This window comes from Arachis duranensis, chromosome 2 (assembly GCF_000817695.3).
Source record: "Arachis duranensis cultivar V14167 chromosome 2, aradu.V14167.gnm2.J7QH, whole genome shotgun sequence".
NCBI lineage: Eukaryota > Viridiplantae > Streptophyta > Magnoliopsida > Fabales > Fabaceae > Arachis > Arachis duranensis.
Genome location: NC_029773.3, coordinates 4,059,278 through 4,081,957, shown reverse-complemented (window position 1 = coordinate 4,081,957; position 22,680 = coordinate 4,059,278). Strand labels below are relative to the sequence as shown.

The following is a 22,680-nucleotide window of genomic DNA, read 5'->3' as shown; positions in this document are numbered from 1 at the left end:
ACTAGAATAGATTAAATATTATTTAAGTAATTTATTTCTAATATTGGTATTTGATTAAATGAGTTTGGAGAAATTTAAATTGTTGACTCAATTTATATATTACAACTATTCTTTTTGAATATATTATTTTTACATTTTTTAATATAAAATTTCTTTTTTTTCCTGATTTTTAAGTTGATTTTTTTTTGGATATATGTATCACTTTTTTTTCTCATTTTATATTTCAGATTAGTAATGTAATTATTAAGAAAAATATATTTAAAAAAATTAAAACATCACTATTTAAAAAAAAAAGAAAGATGCATGAAAAAAAATAAAAAATTAAAACATCACTATTAAAAAACTATTAATATGCGTATAAATGGGGTTAGGATTGAGGAATATATATGAATATAAAAAATAAAAAATTATTATACAATTGTAGAATAAAAAATAATCATATATATATAACGAAATAATTATAACAAAAAACAATTAATATTTGTGATTTAAATATTTTTAATAACCGGTAACATGGAAATGGTTCTCATAGATAATAAGATAAGTTGATTTTTTTTATGATTCTTTCAAGTGATGCTAGATCCATTTTATAAATACTTTTTGTTCATATTTTAAGTTTATTTGATAAGTAAACCCTTGCACGAATCAAAGACAGTGCGATTTTATAGATTTATAAGTGCTAATAACCTTTATATTTAATTTGTTTTATAGTGTGATAATAGCCAATATATTTGTTGGTGGATTTAACTATTACTATATTATTTATGATCACATTCAGTATATATATCTGATTTATTGAAGAAAGTAGATTATTAAAACCGATTAATAACCATTTTAGAATTAATCAAATTAACACTAAATTAAAAAAAAACAATGCATAACATGCTATTTTTTTATTAATCAAATTATTATAATTCAAATTAATTTTTAAAAAATAATTTAAAATTATAATTTCAATCTTATCACGTACATGACACAGATAATTACACTTGTTTTCATAAAAACTAAAAACTTAGTTAAGCCTAAAATATTTCATATAAGACTATTTTTTTTTAAAGGATGAACGAAATAAGGTACTTGAGTAGTATTAAATTCTCTATGCAATCAAAACCTAGGAATTTTTTAAACTATAACATCCAATTAAAAATCGAATTAACCTATATTAACGTAACATTCAGAACAATTCAAACTTAACAAATTCATAGTTTCAAACTCAAGTCTGAGGTGGCCAAATACTTTACTTAAGTCTTAAACAATAATACAACATTATATAAAGGATAGAGTTTTGTAGCTAAAAACATGAATTGTACTCAAAACAAAGCAATTAAAACAGAATCATCACACAAAAGACACTACACATAAAGATAATGCTTTTATTTTCCTTTCTTCTCTTCGTATTTGATCTTTATTGTATCTCTTCCATCTTCATCTTCATCATTTGGGTCTTGCCCATCAATCTGCAAAAATTCAAGGGTACACTACTAGCTACTAGAGATGATATATGAAATAATAAATATAGCCACAAACAAGTAAGTGTATGCAAGGATTTTCAACGAGTAAATGATCAAATTCGTCTAAAAAAAATCATTCGTTCTCTAAATTAGTTTTCGAAAGATGTTTAAATTTGTCGTTCAAAGATTTTAAGTTAGTCACATTAGTCCTTTCATCGTTTTTATTGCTGATGGCGTAAAAATTTGCTGATGTGATACGTTAAATGACAGCACATTGGCTACATCATATACCTAACCATCCTAATTAGGTGCTAACATGATAAGTTTATGCAATCTGATAAAATCAATCCCAAATTGAAGGAAACTTTGAGGCATTGAAATATCTCAGTTTTTTGGGACTAATTTGATCTAATTTCATAAACTTATTATGTTAGTAGTCAATTAAGATAATAGTTGTGTATTGTGGTGTCACCTAACCTTTCATATCAATAAATTCTGACGCCATAAGCAATGAAAATGAAAGGATCAATGTAACCAATTTAAAATTTTAAAATTCTAAATTTGATTAAAAAAATATGGAAAAGTCTAGGGGACCAGCAACTTTTATGTTTTCTGGCCAGCACTTAACCATCAAAACAAAAGTGAGTGATCTCCTACCATTAGATGTAATCTCACACCATTAAAAATACTATTGATGGCCAATTGATGGTTACAAAACACCAAAATTGCTGGCCCCTAGCATTCCTCAAAAAATATTTCAATAACTAATTTAACACTCCGATCGATAACGTACGAACAAGGATAACCAACGCGAGATTATATATATACAAAGGAGTATCAAAAACAGGAATATCAAGACTCAAAATTCGGCTGCGAAGATAACCGGTCTGAGCATAGCAATATATACATATGATAAAATAAGGAAAACCCTAAAGAAAACCCAAAGGGACACAAAATACAGAAACCTAGTCTCCAAAATCTCCCATAAGAGGAGTCATCACAGTTTGTATTATTTAATGGAGATAAAAGCATCTAAGCAAAACATATAAACTAAAACAGAGTCCCGAGAACAAAGGATCTTCGCTAATCCAGAAGTCTCCAGCAGGCCTCAGCGAGAAACCTCACGTCCTGCATCTGAAAACCACAAAATCCGCATGGGTGAGAACCAGAGGTCCCCAGCATGGTAACAACTTCCACATATATAATACATAATAATAGAGGAAAGCCAAAGGAAATCCTAGAACTTCCTCCAGATAATTCAAAGCTTATAAACAAGCTAATCCATAAAGGGCATCTAACTAAAGATCCTTCAGTCTAACTAATACTTCCCTTTCCAATTCCTTCAGACCTCCCAACCACCAGCAGGAGTATAATATAGCAAACACAGTTATATCAAGCAAGAAATATACAAATAGAAACAAATAAGGCATTTAGACAATTAGCAAGTAATATGCAGTCAAATAGGCAATCTCAAACAATTCATATAGTATGCATATGATGAATGCCTGTCCCTAGTGGCTGATGATATCATCTGTCGGTTATAGAGCCAACCCGATAAGTCCTGGCAGTTAACCATTGGACTGTCCCTCTGTCGTGTCTCCCCAACTTGAGTTATACTCAAAATAAACATGATCATAATCATGATCCATATCCATCACCCTCACTGGTGAATATTTATCCATCACCATCACTGGTGAATATTTATGGGGGTGAGCTCGTCCGGGAATTTCACAGTGCCCGGCCACCCTGACGACATAGGGTCAAAAGAGCTTCGAGTCTCAACCTGGAGCACGTGGTGGCTAGCCACTGCTTCCTTCCAGGGAAACTCTCATCTCCAACAGTGGAAGTGCAACATTCACAATTCATTCAACAACATATATGCATTTATACACAGCCATAATCATGGCTCCGCCGTAACACGGCAATAATCCAGCCATCCGGCTCACGGTTAAATCCATAACCAGCCACCCGGCTCACGGTTGAATCCATAACCATCCGTTTCATTATCAATCACAACCTTTCGGCCCATGGCATAACAAGCACTTCCACCACCATCCTCCGCCTCTTACTTAATCATCTTTGATCCTCATTGATCATCCATTTTTCCCTTGCTTCATTCGCAAGTTACCACATCCCCTAGCTCCTTTTCTAATAGCTAGGCATATCATAATGATTTAAGACATGAGTGGTGAGATCGGAGGCTTAGAAGTATGAGATTTGGCTTTTAAAACTCAAAAATCAACTTTGGGATGAAAAACAGATCCACGCGCACGCGTACTCCACACGCACGCGTGGGTGGCCACGAAACTCATCGGCGCATATGCGCCCTGCACGCCGACGCGTGGATTTGAAAAATAGCCAACGACGCGCACGCGTCCGCCACGCGTACGCGTGGGTGCTCTCGTGCCCCAGGCACAACACTTGCACAGTTCTGGCACAACTCTCTGGAAAATGGCAGGGCACTGGGTGCAGCCCATCGGCGCGCCCGCGCACATTACGCGCACGCGTGGATGGCGCTTTCTGGAAGAACGGCGCGTACGCGCCAAGTGCGCCTACGCGCGAGGGGTCATTCTGCTAAAAATTTTCTAAGTTAAAAGCTGTAGAATTCACAGATTCAACCCCCAATCTTCCAACGGACATAACTTTCTCATTTTAAATCGTTTTTCACTCGTTCTTCGAACGGCATGGACATCCCGGATCCAATTTCATTTCTAAACAGATTTGGCACAAAACAGAGATCCGTAGTCCAAGTTATGTCCCATCAAAGTATGCCCAAAAACTATGTTTTTCATACAAACCACAACTTGCCATTTTCAAAACAAGCCATTTCCAACTCTTTTCAAAATCAATCAAAACATGCCAATTTCATCCCTTTTATTTGAAATCAATCAAAATATATTAAATCCAACATCAAGCCTCCTCAACTCACACATTGAGACGTTTACCGCAATTTACCAAAATCACTATCTCATCATTTTAACCCACTTCACCCAAGTGGCTCAAACTCAAACATATTGACATATCATATACTCTTCCTCATGCCAATTCTCAACAACACCAATTCCAATAAATCATCATTTTACACAATCAATATCATACTCACCATCAACATGGTTCAACCCACAATTCAACCATAACCAATCATCAAGCATATATCACAACATGCATATCTCTCAGACATCATACCATTAAGGCATCAATAATCATCATCACATATATGACCACATCATATATCTCAATCATTCAACAACATCAACCATTCAATGCCTATCTTAGGGCCTCTAGCCTAAGTATTTCCTACCACATTACATATTAGATATGGGAAACCAAAACCATACCTTAGCCGATTTTCCAAGCTCAACCGGAGCACTTCCAAATCACTTATCCACAAGTTCTCAAGGCCTCAACACCTCCAAAAACAGATTTTTCACCACCAAAACCCTTTTCAAGCTTTTCAATATCACCAATCAAGCTTCATCATTCACATATACACAACTACACCCAAGGTCCAAGGAGACAAGATTAACCTTCTCCTTCAAGAGAGTTGGGTCCTCAAGATTAATTGTATGGGTTTTGTAGAGCTTTCCGCGGTGAACGCGTGGTCACAAACGGAGCGGCAATCGGAGCTCTAGATCAAAAGTTATGGTGGTTTGAAGATCAACCAAGGGAGAGAACTTGAGAGAGTGTTCTTCCCTCTTGTGCCTCCAATTTCAGCATGTGAGTGTGTTTAGTGAGGAGAAAGAATGCTGAAAACTAGGGTTTTGGTTTAGTTATGTTGGGCCAAGGGCCCACTTTGGGTCCGGTTGGCCCGGTTTGGCCCGTTCGGTCCAATCTTGGTCCGAATTCTATAAAATTGGTACCAAAATTCTCGTCTCATTCTCCTCTATCACATCTAGCCACAAAAATTACATTTTGGGCTTTCAAGAATAAATTCTCATTTATGGGTTAATTAGCCGTTAATTAACCGGGTCTTACATTCTACCCACCTAATTGGGAATTTTGCCCACAAAATTCAAATGAAATTACCTGAGAATAAGTGCGGATAATCCGTTCGCATCTCCGACTCAAGTTCCCAAGTGTGTTCCTCAACACCGCCTCGACTCCAAGCCACTTTGACTAATGAAACCTCTTTTCCTCGCAGCCGTTTGATACTAGTATCATCAATTCTGACCGGAGCCACTGGAAGCGTCAAATCTTCCCTTAACTGAACCGACTCAGGTTCTAACACATGGCTAGCATCAGGAGTGTACTTCCGAAGCTGCGACATGTGAAACACGTTGTGCAGGTTCGAAAGATGAGGTGGTAGAGCCATTCGATACGCCACCGGTCCAATCCTCTCCAGGATCTGAAATGGACCAATGTATCGAGGATTCAACTTCTTTGCTTTAATCGCCCTACCTACTCCCGTGGTCGGAGTAACCTTAAGGAAAACATGGTCTCCTTCCTCAAGTTCTAAGGGCTTTCGCCTCTGATCAGCGTAACTCTTTTGACGACTCTGCGCCGTAAGCATCCTATCACGGATTTTCTTGACTTGTTCAGTAGTCTCAGCTATCATTTTCGGTCCCAACAAGCTTTTCTCTCCAGCTTCATACCAACATAGCGGAGATTGACATTTCCTCCCATACAAGGCCTCATACGGAGCCATTCCGATGCTCGCATGGTAACTATTATTGTATGCAAACTCCACTAATGGCATATACCGATCCCAACTCGCCGGTTGGTCCAAAACACAAGCTCTCAACATATCCTCTAGTGTTTGGATCGTCCGCTCGGATTGACCATCTATTTGAGGATGGTAAGCCGTGCTCAAGCTTAATCGGGTTCCAAAAGCTTTCTGAAATGCACCCTAAAACCTTGAAGTGAAACGAGGATCTCTATCAGAGATTATAGTAGCAGGTACACCATGAAGTCTCACAATCTCCTTTATGTATAACCGTGCTAGCTCTTCTAGGGTGTAAGTCATACGAATGGGTAAAAAGTGAGCTGACTTCGTCAGTCGGTCCACAATCACCCAGATAGCATCAAAACCAGTCCTAGTCCTTGGTAATCCTGACACAAAGTCCATTGCAATACTTTCCCACTTCCATTGTGGAATCTCTAAAGGTTGCAACATCCCAGAAGGTCTTTGATGTTCAATCTTTACCTTTTGGCAAGTTAAGCACTTTGAAACATATTCCGCCACATCATTCTTCATACCCGGCCACCAAAACATCGCCTTTAAATCATGGTACATCTTAGTACTTCCCGGGTGAATGGAAAATCCGCTTTTGTGTGCCTCCTTTAAAATATCTTACCTCAAAGTGCCAACATCCGGCACAATGATCCTACCCTTGAACCTCCATAACCCATCTTTTTCTTCCGACACTCTCCACTGTTTTCCTTGCTCAAGGGCCGATAACACCTTCCATAACGCTTCATCATTTTGATGAGCCTTTAGGAGTTCGGACTTAAAGTCACTTGAGATTTCTAATCGGCTCAAACATAAGGTTCCGGATACTTCTCGAGTACCAATTTTCAGACTCTCGAACCCCTTGAGTAACTTCTCCTCTTGAAACATCATCCAAGCCGCATATAACGACTTCCGACTTAACGCATCCGCCACTACGTTCGCCTTTCCCGGATGGTAATTCAACTCAAAGTCGTAGTCCTTCAATAATTTCATCCACCTTCTCTGCCTCATATTAAGCTCTTTCTGATCAAAAAGGTACTTCAAACTCTTGTGATCGGAGAAAACTTGGAACTTAACCCCATAGAGGTAATGCCTCCACACCTTCAAGGCAAACACAACCGCAGCGAGTTCCAAATCGTGCGTAGGGTAACTAACTTCATGAGGTCTCAACTGTCGTGAGGCATACGCCACCACATTATGATGCTGCATCAGCACGCACCCTAGACCCTTCAATGAGGCATCATAGTACACCTCAAACGGTTCGTTCGGCTCAGGTAACACCAACACAGGTGCAATTGTCAACTTTTTCTTCAATGCCTGAAAGCTCTCCTCGCATTCATGAGTCCAAACAAACGGAGTGTCTTTGCGGGTTAACTTTGTCATTGGCAAAGCTATCTGTGAAAAGCCCTTGATAAACCTTCGGTAATAGCCAACTAAACCCAAAAAACTCCTTATCTCTGTTACGGTGGTTGGTTGCTTCCAATCCATCACAGCCTCCACCTTAGTTGGATCTACGACTATTCCCTTCTTACTCACCACGTGACTCAAAAACTTCACCTCACTTTTCCAAAACTCACACTTAGACAGTTTTGCATAGAGTTTCTTCTCCTTTAGAATCTGCAATACGGTCCTCAAGTGTTCCGCATGCTCTTCCTCAATCTTGGAATAAATCAGTATGTCATCAATGAAGACAACAACGAATTTATCCAGAAACGGACGGAAAACTCTATTCATATAATCCATGAATACTGCTGGAGCGTTCGTCAATCCAAAAGACATTACAGTGTACTCGTAATGACCATAACAAGTCCTGAAAGCGGTCTTAGGGATATCCTCACCCCTCACCATTATCTGGTGATAACCGGATCGCAAATCGATCTTGGAGAAAACCCCAGCTCCTTGTAACTGATCCATGAGATCATCAATTCTCGGCAATGGGTACTTATTCTTTATTGTAACCTTGTTTAGCTGCCTATAATCCACACAGAGCCACATACTCCCATCTTTCTTCTTTACCAGTAGCACTGGCGCACCCCACGGAGAGACACTTGGTCGTATAAAATTCTTTCCCAACAAATCCTCTAACTGAGACTTTAGCTCGTTCATCTCTAACGGTGACATCCTATAAGGAATGCTTGAGATTGGTCCCGCCCGGGGCACCAACTCAATAGCAAACTCGACCTCTCGGTTAGGTGGAAACTCATCAATATCATCGGGAAACACTTCTGGAAACTCACACACAACCGAAATCTGTTCCAACCTTTGATCATCGCCCGAAACACTCGCGGTTAACAACAGGATACCCTGACATTCGATTCCAAAACAGTTCACCATCATCGAATTCAAGTAATAATTATTCACCACGACCGGCCCTTCTGTATCTTCCGGCATAAAGTACACCGACTTTATAGAACAATCAAGCAGGACATAGTTCTCAGATAACCAGTCCAATCCCAAGATAAGATCAAGACTAATCATCGGCAAGCAGACTAAATCATGAATAAAATCACGCTGTTTGAACTTAAAGGAAACTCTCGGGCATCGTAGCCTAGTTACCATAGCTTCATGGGTAGCATTATATACTTTTAGGTCATAACCTAAAGTTACAGTCTTCAATCCTAACTCATGGGCTTTCTCAAATGCAATGAATGAATGCGATGCTCCCGAATTAAATAAAGCATTTAAAGTTTGACCAGCTATTTCACAGTTACCTCTAATGAGTGTCTCGGATCCCTCAGCACCTACAGCTGAAGTGGTGAACACCCGACCAGTCTGTTGTGCTTTCCCAGCACCTTGTTTCTGCTTCTCCGGACAGTTGGCGGCTTTATGCCCCGCTTTTCCACAATTGTAGCACAAACCCCATCCGGCCTTGCATGGTGCTCCCGAATGGTGACTCCTACATCTAGTACAAGCTTGATCATTCTGAGGCTGCTTCCCAAACTTCTTCCCTTGGGAGTTATTGTTGTTGGGCCTCCTGAAAGAGCTTCCCCTCTTGAAAGGTGGACCTCTAGGTGCAAAGCTCTTCCCTCGGTTCTGCGGGAATGATCCTTTATGACTCCCTTTCTCAGCGGTTGCCCTTTTCACACACTCTTCAGCAACCCTACACTTGTTCACCAATTCGGAGAAAGTCCTAATCTCCATTGGTCCTACTGAGCTGAAGATATCACTCCGGAGTCCTCCTTCATACTTAACACACTTCCACTCCTCATATTCCACCGGAGTCCCTTGACACATACGAGAGAACCTGAACAGTTCTTCAAACTTGTCAGTATACTCAGATACGGACATAGTACCCTGCTTCAGCTGTAACAATTCAAGCTCCTTAGCCGTCCTAGCAGAAGTCGGAAAGTACTTCTTATAGAACTCCTCTTGGAAGACATTCCAGGTGATATAGTCATCACTCTGCTGCAGAAGACGTCGAATACCTTGCCACCAATGCGACGCTTCACCAGTGAGCATATAGGTAGCGAACTCCACACGCTGCCCTTCAGGTACCACCTGCGCTTGCAATGCTCGTTCTATAGCCTGAAACCATGTATCAGCTTCAGTCGGGCTAGTAGTTCCCTTGAACTTAGGCGGATTAACCTTCAAAAAGTTTGCCAGTGTCATCGGGCCCTGAACTCCACCTCCATCATTACCATGGTTGTTCATCTGTTGACCAAGAGCCTCAGCAGTGGCTTGCATTGCAGCAGCCATGTTCTCCAACGCAGTCATGAAGTTCACCGAGTCATTAGGGTTATTCTCCGGCGCACGAGCATTCGTACGACCTCTTCTACGGCCTCCACCGCGTCCACGAGGCTCCATCTAGTTCCTATACACACCAAACAATCGATATTAAGTTGATCAGTCTCAATATCGGAAGTCTAGTACTTCAAGGTTCCAAATGCATGCTCATGAACGTTTATGCCAATTATATCAAGTAGATATACTAATAGCACATAACACACATACAGAGAATGCACAGAGGCATAATCAGTCCATCCCTCAGGCTCTACAGGAACGAACTGCTCTGATACCATAATGTAACACCCTACCATACAGAGTCTTATGCTTAAGTCATAATTCAGAGATGGCAAGGTATTACGACCTCTAAAATAAAAATTTAGTACGTAGAGTAGTATGAATGATTGATTATAACTAGGAGCCTTTGAAGAAAAAGGGGTAAACAAAAACCGCAATTCGAAAGCTTAACACTCCGATCGATAACGTAACGAACAAGGATAACCAACGCGAGATTATATATATACAAAGGAGTATCAAAAACAGGAATATCAAGACTCAAAATTCGGCTGCGAAGATAACCGGTCTGAGCATAGCAATATATACATATGATAAAATAAGGAAAACCCCAAAGAAAACCCAAAGGGACACAAAATACAGAAACCTAGTCTCCAAAATCTCCCATAAGAGGAGTCATCACAGTTTGTATTATTTAATGGAGATAAAAGCATCTAAGCAAAACATATAAACTAAAACAGAGTCCCGAGAACAAAGGATCTTCACTAATCCAGAAGTCTCCAGCAGGCCTCAGCGAGAAACCTCACGTCCTGCATCTGAAAACCACAAAATCCGCATGGGTGAGAACCAGAGGTCCCCAGCATGGTAACAACTTCCACATATATAATACATAATAATAGAGGAAAGCCAAAGGCAATCCTAGAACTTCCTCCAGATAATTCAAAGCTTATAAACAAGCTAATCCATAAAGGGCATCTGACTAAAGATCCTTCAGTCTAACTAATACTTCCCTTTCCAATTCCTTCAGACCTCCCAACCACCAGCAGGAGTATAATGTAGCAAACACAGTTATATCAAGCAAGAAATATACAAATAGAAACAAATAAGGCATTTAGACAATTAGCAAGTAATATGCAGTCAAATAGGCAATCTCAAACAATTCATATAATATGCATATGATGAATGCCTGTCCCTAGTGGCTGATGATATCATCTGTCGGTTATAGAGCCAACCCGACAAGTCCTGGCAGTTAACCATTGGACTGTCCCGCTGTCGTGTCTCCCCAACTTGAGTTATACTCAAAATAAACTTGATCATAATCATGATCCATATCCATCACCCTCACTGGTGAATATTTATCCATCACCATCACTGGTGAATATTTATAGGGGTGAGCTCGTCCGGGAATTTCACAGTGCCCGGCCACCCTGACGACATAGGGTCAAAAGAGCTTCGAGTCTCAACCTGGAGCACGTGGTGGCTAGCCACTGCTTCCTTCCAAGGAAACTCTCATCTCCAACAGTGGAAGTGCAACATTCACAATTCATTCAACAGCATATATGCATTTATACACAGCCATAATCATGGCTCCGCCGTAACACGGCAATAATCCAGCCATCCGGCTCACGGTTAAATCCATAACCAGCCACCCGGCTCACGGTTAAATCCATAACCAGCCGTTTCATTATCAATCACAGCCTTTCGGCCCATGGCATAACAAGCACTTCCACCACCATCCTCCACCTCTTACTTAATCATCTTTGATCCTCATTGATCATACATTTTTCCCTTGCTTCATTCGCAAGTTACCACATCCCCTAGCTCCTTTTCTAATAGCTAGGCATATCATAATGATTTAAGACATGAGTGGTGAGATCGGAGGCTTAGAAGTATGAGATTTGGCTTTTAAAAATCAAAAATCAACTTTGGGATGAAAAATAGATCCACGCGCACGCGTACTCCACGCGCACGCGTGGGTGGCCACGAAACTCATCGGCGCGTATGCGCCCTGCACGCCGACGCGTGGATTTGAAAAATAGCCAACGACGCACACGCGTCCGCCACGCATACGCGTGGGTGCTCTCGTGCCCCAGGCACAACACTGGCACAGTTCTGGCACAACTCTCTGGAAAATGGCAGGGCACGGGGTGCAGCCCATCGGCGCGCCCACGCACACATGGATGGCGCTTTCTGGAAGAACGGCGCGTACGCGCCAAGTGCGCCTACGCGCGAGGGGTCATTCTGCTAAAAATTTTCTAAGTTAAAAGCTGTAGAATTCACAGATTCAACCCCCAATCTTCCAACGGACATAACTTTCTCATTTTAAATCGTTTTTCACCCGTTCTTCAAACGGCATGGACATCCCGGATCCAATTTTATTTCTAAATAGATTTGGCACAAAATAGAGATCCGTAGTCCAAGTTATGTCCCGTCAAAGTATGCCCAAAAACCATGTTTTTCATACAAACCACAACATGCCATTTTCAAAACAAGCCATTTCCAACTCTTTTCAAAATCAATCAAAACATGCCAATTTCATCCCTTTTATTTGAAATCAATCAAAATATATTAAATCCAACATCAAGCCTCCTCAACTCACATATTGAGACTTTTATCGCAATTTACCAAAATCACTATCTCATCATTTTAACCCACTTCACCCAAGTGGCTCAAACTCAAACATATTGACATATCATATATTCTTCCTCATGCCAATTCTCAATAACACCAATTCCAATAAATCATCATTTTACACAATCAATATCATACTCACCATCAACATGGTTCAACCCACAATTCAACCATAACCAATCATCAAGCATATATCACAACATGCATATCTCTCATACATCATACCATTAAGGCATCAATAATCATCATCACATATATGACCACATCATATATCTCAATCATTCAACAACATCAACCATTCAATGCCTATCTTAGGGCCTCTAGCCTAAGTATTTCCTACCACATTACATATTAGATACGGGAAACCAAAACCATACCTTAGCCGATTTCCCAAGCTCAATCGGAGCACTTCCAAATCACTTATCCACAAGTTCTCAAGGCCTCAACACCTCCAAGAACAGATTTTTTACCACCAAAACCCTTTTCAAGCTTTTCAATATCACCAATCAAGCTTCATCATTCACATATACACAACCACACCCAAGGTCCAAGGAGACAAGATTAACCTTCTCCTTCAAGAGAGTTGGGTCCTCAAGATTAATTGTATGGGTTTTTTAGAGCTCTCCGCGGTGAACGCGTGGCCACAAACGGAGCGGCAATCGGAGCTCTAGATCAAAAGTTATGGTGGTTTGAAGATCAACCAAGGGAGAGAACTTGAGAGAGTGTTCATCCCTCTTGTGCCTCCAATTTCAGCATGTGAGTGTGTTTAGTGAGGAGAGAGAATGCTGAAAACTAGGGTTTTGGTTTAGTTATGTTGGGCCAAGGGCCCACTTTGGGTCCGGTTGGCCCGGTTTGGCCCGTTCGGTCCAATCTTGGTCCAAATTCTATAAAATTGGTACCAAAATTCTCGTCTCACTCTCCTCTATCACATCTAGCCACAAAAATCACATTTTGGGCTTTCAAGAATAAATTCTCATTTATGGGTTAATTAGCCGTTAATTAACCGGGTCTTACATGGAGAGAAGCTTTAGAAGTGTATGGTCTGCGCATAAGCCGTAGCAAGACAGAATATATGGAATGTAAGTTCAGTCCGAGAAGGGAAAACCCTAATATAGAGGTGAAGATTGGAGAAAACACCCTACGAAAAGTTAAAAGTTTTAGGTATCTTGGGTGCATCATACAGGATAATGGAGAGATTGAACAGGATGTAAATCATAGGATCCAAGCAGGGTGGTCAAAATGGCGGAGTGCATCTGGTTTTATATGCGACAAAAAAGTGCCTTTAAAACTTAAAGGTAAATTTTATCGCACCGCTATAAGACCGGCTATGCTTTATGGTACGGAGTGTTGGGTGGCTAAAAGGGAGCATGAACATAAGCTGAGTGTGGCAGAGATGAAGATGTTGAGATGGATGAGTGGTCATACGCGATTGGATAAAATAAGGAATGAAGATATAAGGGAGAGAGTTGGAGTAGCACCCATTGTGGAAAAGATGGTTGAATCGCGTCTTAGGTGGTTTGGACATGTGAGAAGAAGACCGATAGAACATCCAGTCAAGAGGGTGGATGAGATGGAAGATGGACAAGAGGCGAAAGACAGAGGAAGACCTAAGAAGACCATCCATGAGGTGGTCAAACAAGATCTACATGTAAATTATCTCTCTGTAGACATGACACATGACAGAGCACAATAGCATCGTTTGATTCATATAGCCGACCCCACTTAATAGGACAAGACTTTGTTATTATTGTTCAATAATCCTTTTTTAATTTTAATTATTTTTTGCCATATTTTATAAGTCTCTAATTTCCAAGCTACTAAAAGGTTAATAGATTTTATTAAGCTTAGATCAGATGTTCTTGTGATCATATATATATTGTCCTGAATTGAAGAAATCCAAACACTCCTATTAAGAGTTTGTTTGGGTGTGTTTTAAGAAAAGATCTTTTTTTTGAGTTATTTTTTTTAAAAGATTTTATAAAAAAGTAAAAGTAATTTTATGTTTGGATATTTCATGCAAAAAGATTTTTTTATCTATCAATTATATTTGGGTATAACAATATAAAAGTACTTTTTTGTTTATTTATTACATGAAAAACATCTTTTTTCTAAAAGAAAAAAATCTTTTAAAAAAAGATGTAAATTACAACTTTTCAAAAAAAATTATTTTTTTATTTTTCTAGTGTTTTTACTTTTACTACTAGAAATTTGTCAAACATGCTAAAAAATAAAAAAAGATCATTTTTTATTGAAAAAAAATTTTTTTTATCAAAATAATGGCGTCCAAACAAGTACTAATAAGTTTTAATGAATCAAAAGAAAAGTAATTATAAGAACTAAAGCAAAATAACATGTATTTTATAAAAGTAATTTAACCATTTTATAATTGTAATAAGGATGAATGAAATAAAATGCCTGCTTAGATGTAAAATTTGTTTAGACAATGAAATGTGATTAGAAATTTTAACTGTAACACCGAATTAAAAATTGAATAAAATAGATAGAAATCTAGAACAATTAAAACTTTGAGGTGCCCATAGCTACATAGCTTTCTTTCAGTTTTAAAAGAAAACGGGACACACGAAAGCACAATCGAAGCACACAAATTAAAGCATTTATAAAGTAGTTAGTTGTAGCTAAAGACATTATCTGAGATACCAAATAAAGCAATAAAGTAGTTAGTTAGAGTCTTTTGGTTATTTTGATTAGTTCTCTCACTTTTGTGTTTATATTTTGTCTTAAAAGCTTATTTTGAGAGAGATATTTTATATATGTTGTTTTATCTTTCAATACTCTATATGTCTGTATATATTAGTCGGCTTAAACTCTGCGGGCTACGACTTGTCTCTTATGACTATTATATTCTTTTATATACTTATATTTTTGTTATCTTGTATATTTATCTTGTGTTTTAAGTTTGTAGTTTTGTGTGAACGTTTTATGCTTTTGTAACTCTGTTTTTAAGTTTATTCTTTCATCGGGCTTCTAGAATTATTATTCCTTTTTATATATATTTATGTATAAACTTTAAGATTGTTGTAACCTTTAATTAACTTTTGTTTTACAGTATGAGGTAAGGTTAAGCGTAATTAAGATGTTACACACTTAGGAAAATCTTTCAACTTGAATGATCCATATTAATCTCAAGTACTTGAAAACTTTTAGATAGTTGAATTTGTCAGAGGCCAATTACTCCTTCATTGTTAATTTTGCAAGTTCGTGTACATCATCATGCATTTTGAGTCTTCTAAATGTCATTGAATTTCAAGGAATAAGAAGAACCGAAGAAGCATCAATTTGAAGCAAAGAAGCGAAACTAGCTTATTAATATACAACTCTCCGATGTTTTCTAGTTAACAAAACTATTATTTAATTTATACATTAAAATCAGCTATTATGTATTTTTGTATAGGTATATATATAGTTTAATTTATTTTTAATGTGTATTTTTATTATTCTGTATTTTAATGTGTATTTAATACTAGAGACTAATTTTTAGTAATTAATTTTGATATACACCTAACATAATTGAATTAACAAATATACTAATATTAATTAATAGAATTTCAATAATCTTTTGTTATTTTAATTATTCTTTGCCATATTTTATAAGTCTCTAATTTCCAAGTTACTAAAAAATTAATAGATTTTATTAAACTTAGATCAGATGTTATTGTGGTCATATATATATTGTGGTTTTGTTGTTTGTCGTCCATTGAAAAAATTTCAAAAACTCCTATTAAGTTTTAGTGAATCAAAAGAAAAGTAATTATAAGAACTAAAGCAAAATAACATATATTTTATAGAAGTCATTTATTTAACCATTTTATAATTGTAATAAAGATGAATGAAATAAAATGCATGCTTGGATGTAAAATTTGTTTGCATAATCAAATGTGATTAGAAATTTTAGCTGTAACACCGAATTAAAAATTGAATAAAATAGATAGAAATCTAGAACAATTAAAACTTTGAGGTGCCCATAGCTACATAGCTTTCTTTCAGTTTTAAAAGAAAATGGGACGTACAAAAGCAATCGAACCACACAAATTAAAGCATTTATAAAGTAGTTGTAGCTAAAGACCGTTAGTGTTGTAAGTGTGAGGAGTGCATGAAATTAGTCTCCCATAAAAAAAAATAAAAAAGAGTGAAAAGTTTATAACATGAGAGGCCCATTAACTTAACACTTTAAGATTTTAAGTTGGATGTGGTGTCTACTCATCTTATGTTCTGTCGTTTGATTCTTCTCCGTCTCCATCATTTTCAAATGTCAGTAGCGTGATTCGTCGGATTCATCACCATAATAATCATACCATTGAATCTGCAATAATTTAAGGCTTGAGCTTTAATTCAACCATGCATGTATATATATATATATACTAAATACAATTAAATTGTTTTATAATTTTCTAAATTTCCATTTTCTGTCAATTGACAATAAAAAAGTATTTCACTGTCCAAAAATAAAGATTCATGCATCAACTCCTATAATCACAATAATAATAAAATTTTGTGCTCATTTTAAATAATGTATAGTCAATATTCAAATGATTAAGAGTTATTCATTCTTTGTATTTCACATAATAATTAGCTTATTGTGGTTTTCATCAATACAATAATTCATAATACGTAGTAATTGAAAGAGTTACCATTAGTGGTAATATTAAGATTCCAAACAAAAATTAAAGACATGTGCTGCAGGCATAATAATGTTAATCGATTTCATGTATTTATTTAGAAAGATTATTAAAAAGAAATTCAAACAATTGACAAGAACTGCTTTCTTCTTCTTCACTATTTCTAACTTGAACAAAAAAAAACTCTGCTTATTATACATTTAAAATGAATTGACGACTAATAATTGTGTCGCTAAGCCGTGAAAATTTAAAGACAAACATAGTTAATTGGTGGAGCTCATTTTTATCGACGAATGTTGCACGGGCTTTAAATAATTAAAGGTAATGTACATTTGGATAATTAATAACTAAAAGCAATGATTAACTAACTTTGGAAAATTTTTACCAACAGACTAACAGAAGGAATTTTATTTCATTTAATAAAAATTTTGATTTTAATATCTTAATATCATTATTTTCTTAAAATTAAAATGAAACATGGCTAGGGTATGACTCAAGTTGAAAGCATAAATTTATAACCTATATTATATTGCATTTTCAAAATTTGGAAGTATTCCATATTATAAGGACTAATTAGTTCACTTTACCATACCTTTTATATATAAATTATACCCAATTATTTAGAAAGAAAATTAGATTGTCAATTTAAAAAGTTCTAGAATTAATTATAGGGAGAGTAAGATATAACTCTAACTGGTTAATTAAAATTTCAACAATTAATTATTCATGCAAAAATTGAAATAATAATAATAATAATAAACCAGTATGGTTAGATTTGTAATATTATGAGAGAGATTATTTGAACTAACCTTGCAATATGGAATATGAGCAATTTTGGACCAATCTGAACCTGTCTCCTTATTGTACCTTGCATATAATGCGGGACAATCATATACCACTAAATACTGAAGATTAAGAGTTTGATCCATGTTGGGAAGAGATGACAACTTTTTACAATGATAGATATAAAGTTCTTCAAGAGAGTTCATCGACAACCTTGTGGGCAATGATTTTATCCCTGTTATGCTTATACTCAAATATTGCAATTTAGTAGCTCTTTCAAGCCATTTTGGTAAAGCATCCAACTTTTGAGATCCAATGATAAAGAATAATTGAAGGTTTAAATTATTTACTACCACATGTTGCTTTCCTTCTTCCTCTTCATCCTCAAAATTCACCACCTCTTCACACTTATAAAATCCCAGCTTCTTTAAAGTAGTCAAGCGACCAACAGCACTTGGTACGGACACTAACCTTGAACAATTATAAAGATACAAGAATTTGAGTTGTTGGAAGCGCCCTACATTCACTGAAGACAAACTTGTAATTTTGATCTCCTTCAAAACCAAATATTGTAGATAGATGAGTTTGTTCATGTTTTTGGGAAGTTCTTGAAGGCTGTCACAATCAAGGCCTAAACCCTGCAGATTTTGCAGCTTACAAATGGAATCAGGAAGCTTTTTCAAACTAGGGCAATTTTCAAGAAAGAGACATCTCAAGTGCTTCTTCATTGTGGCAAAGCAATCATCAGGAAACGAGCTCAACTTCATATGTTTTGTTAGGTACAACACCCTGAGATAGTTGAACTTGTCGGAGGTCCATTCTATCAATGCTTCTTGTTGCCCCTCTTGCATAACGGTTCTTGTCCTGCTTGACTCTTTCATTGTTAATTGTGCAAGATCATGTACAAGATCATGCATTTTGAGTGTTTTAAATGCCATCGAATTTCGAAAGTCGAGAAAGAAGCAAGAATATTCTTCATCAATTTGAAGTAAAGATGTTGAAACAAGCTTTTTAATATACAACTCCCCAATATCTTCTGCATCTTCCTTTTCGCATGTAGGTTGGAGGAGTCCATGAGCCATCCAGAACATAATCAACTCAAGAACCCCATATTCGTAATCCTTTGAAAAACACGAGCAGTATGAAAAACATTGTTTTACTTCTGATGGCAAGTGATTGTAACTCAATTTAAGTGATGGCAAAATGTCAGTTTCTTCTTGGTCGAGATTCCACACCTCACTATCCTTTATTTTTCTCCATTCATTTTCATCATGGGATTTGATCTAAGCAAGCAACCCAAAGTTGTTATAGCCAAGGGTACCCCTTTGCATTTTTCAACAATTTGCTCTCCAATTTGCTTTAACCTTGGGTACTTCTCTTCTTCCTTCTCTTCTTGAAATGCACATTTTGCAAACAGCCGCCAACATTCATTGTTAGGAAGTCCTACTAATTTCATTACAAGATTACTCCCCACAATGTCAGCAACTTTTCTGCTACGAGTGGTCACTATAATTTTGCTGCCTTTGTCACCACCTGCTTCTAACAAGTGATTTCTCAATTCATCCCATTTGCTGTGGTTTTCATTCCAAACATCGTCTAACACGAGTAAGAATTTCTTACCATGTAATGTTTGATTGAGAAGAGATATCATATATTCCAAACTAGAACTTGCATCCACAACATTCTCTCTCTTTGAGGCCGCATGAATGATTCTTTGTATTAGCTCTTCACATCAAAATCATGAGAAACACAAACCCACATTAAAGTATCGAAATTTGCCTTCACTTGGGCATCATTGTAAGCCATTTGTGCAAGTGTAGTCTTCCCAAACCTCCAATCCCAATAACTGAGATCACATCAATACTATTAGCTTCTGATTTTTGTGTCATCAATGACTTTATAATCTCCTCTTTCTCTTCAAGTCTACCACACACACGGAAAGACAATGAAGAAGCAGTTTCTCGCCATGGTAAATTATGCTCAAGAGCTGGAGTGTTGACATGTTGTTCAACTATACCCAGGTTTCTCCCTTCTCTTATTTTTTCATCCATCTTCTGTTTCATATCTTTGATTTTGTGGGCCATCCTGATGCGAAATGCAAGTGGATTACTTGTATATGAGAAGAATCGATGGACCTTGGTGCTAATGCTTCCATACATTTTGACCACTTCATTAAGTTTTGCTTCATACTCTATTTCATCTAATATGTCACCAGCGTCATCAAATGCTTCTCTGAGTTGCTTCAACCACTCATCTATACTGCGATTTTTTGCTTGTTTGTTCTCAGCATTTATGAGATATGCATTGATGGTTCTCAAAGAACTTTCAAACTTTTTTACATCATCTTTAAGACCACATGCTAGAGCAATCTTTTGGAATGATTTTGTTGCTAGATTTTCTAAGAGTGTTGATGCCACACCAGAAACAACTTCGGCCATTGAAGAATCAATGAGTAGAACCTTATGGTGATAAGAAGTAATGTTAGAGGCCAAGAAAATATATATAAATATATGTGTGGTGGGTTTTCTGATAGCATTGTTTTAGGTGGTTAAGAATGATTATGTATTAACTGATAAATAATCTTGCAACAAATTATACATATGGTAATCAATGTATTGTTAATGCTGGTTGATTGAAAAGTATGATAAAGGGGAGTGTGATAAATGACAAACTTTAAATTGAAAATTTGCTTTAAAAAAGAAGTATTTTAAAGTGTGTCATTGGAATAAATTAAAAAAAAACAGGCTTCGAATAAAATTACTATTTACCATACTCTTTTAATACATTTTTCAATCAACCAGCATTAATAGTATATTGATTACCATACATATCATTTGTTGTAAGATTATTTATCAATTAACATATTATCATTTTTAGCCATCTAAAATAATACCAGCAGAAAATTCTATATATATGTATATAAAACAAACTATCAAGTTTTCAAATTATCAAAGCCTGAGGTTTGCTTAGACATTTTGGGTGAATAGGAGTGTATAAGTAACGAATTCATCCAAAAGATATCATCCCAAAAGCATAGTCCGAACCTTTTTGTTTTAAATTTTTTCGAATCTAAAACAAAATATATAGATATTAGTATTTTTACCCGTAATGTAATTACGAGAATATAAATCTTCTCAAATTATGTCGAGTTTGTCCTAACATTATAGATTATAGCACAAAAGATTTATAGAATCAAACTATTTTTACAAAAAGATCGTAGGGGACAAAAGTCCCCATCAGCTAAGAAGACCAGGATCTCCGTAGATAAAAAAAATCAAATAATCAGATTTTTAGTTATTATTTTCATGTGAAAGAGTTTGATTTGTTACTAATAATTAATTTTAATATTCGTTATCTAAAATTTGAAACGATTTAACTTGTATATTTTTAATTAGGTGTTAAGTCAATTGCACAAATAAAAATAATTAATTTTTATGCTTGCTATTTAAAAATAATATTTTTTCTTTCTATGTATATAAAAATATAATTAGATATTTGCATGAAAAAAATTATATTTATAGTTATAAAATTAACTCTAAATTAATTTTTTTAAATAATTGAATCTTGATTTTAACTTTTAATCATAACATTAATATTCTCTCTAAATTATATTTAATAAATATTTAAAAGAAGAAAAATAAAAATAAAAATTAAAAATCAAGTAATTAATTTTAGTTGGAGACTAAAGTGTCGGGTCCAAAATTCTTTGAGGACTAAAATGGATAAATACTCTTTATTTTAATTGTAATAAAAACATATCTGATGACACATTTTGATTTGTCAAATTACTAATATAAAATATAAATTACAAATTATATATAGAGTGGAAACTGGAAAGAGTAGAGAGAAATAGAAAAAGGGAGAGAGATAGATGAGAGAATTTAAGAAGGGAGTTTATTAATTTTGGAAGAAAATATTTTTTCTCAATTTGAATAAGAGAATGTCATGTGACACATTTAGTTATTAAATTAGATAATAATATATAAATATATCAAAATTATATATAGAGTGAGACGGGTAGAGAAAAATAAAAAAAGGGAGAGAGATAAATGAGAGAATTCAGTAAGGTAATTTATTAATTTTAGAGGAAAATATTTTCTCTCAAATTTAATAAGAGTGTCATGTGATACATTTTATTATTAAATTAGATACAATATATAATATAATATAATATAATATAATATAACTATATTTTAATATTTTAATTTTAATTTTAATTTTAATATAATTAAAAAATATCATGTTGCATATTTTAATTGTCAAATTTATAATTATTTATTGATAATGATATATAAAAGAGATAGAGTGGTTGAAGGAATGAGAGGGATAGATAAAGGGAGAAGGAGGAGGGGATAACTCTTTAATTTTTTAGAGAAAGATTTGATTTCAATTGTAATGAGGAAATGACATGTGGCACATTTTGGATGTAAAATTAGTGAGAATGAAGGAAGAACTCTTTAATTTTGGAGGAAAATATTTGATTTTAATTGTATAAGAGAATGACATATGATACATTTTAGTTGTAAAATTAGTAAAAAAGAAGATAAAATTTTTTAATTTTAGAAAAAAAAATTAATTTCAATTATAATAAGAAAATAATACGTGACATATTTTAATTGTAAAATTAATTACTAATATTTCTCTCCAATTAAATCGAGTATGTAATTCAACTTATCCAGGAAAAAAAAAAAGCAATGCATAATATAAATAACCAATTCAAAAAGATATCATCCCGAAAACAATTCAAACTTGTTTTTTTAAATCTAAACAA

General features: G+C 35.6%; 1 pseudogene; it reads right to left on the bottom strand.

Moving 5' to 3' along the window:
• Positions 1–16,415: 16,415 nt before the first annotated feature.
• LOC110278114 (putative disease resistance protein RGA4) lies at positions 16,416–20,347 on the bottom strand (annotated as a pseudogene).
• Positions 20,348–22,680: the final 2,333 nt, after the last annotated feature.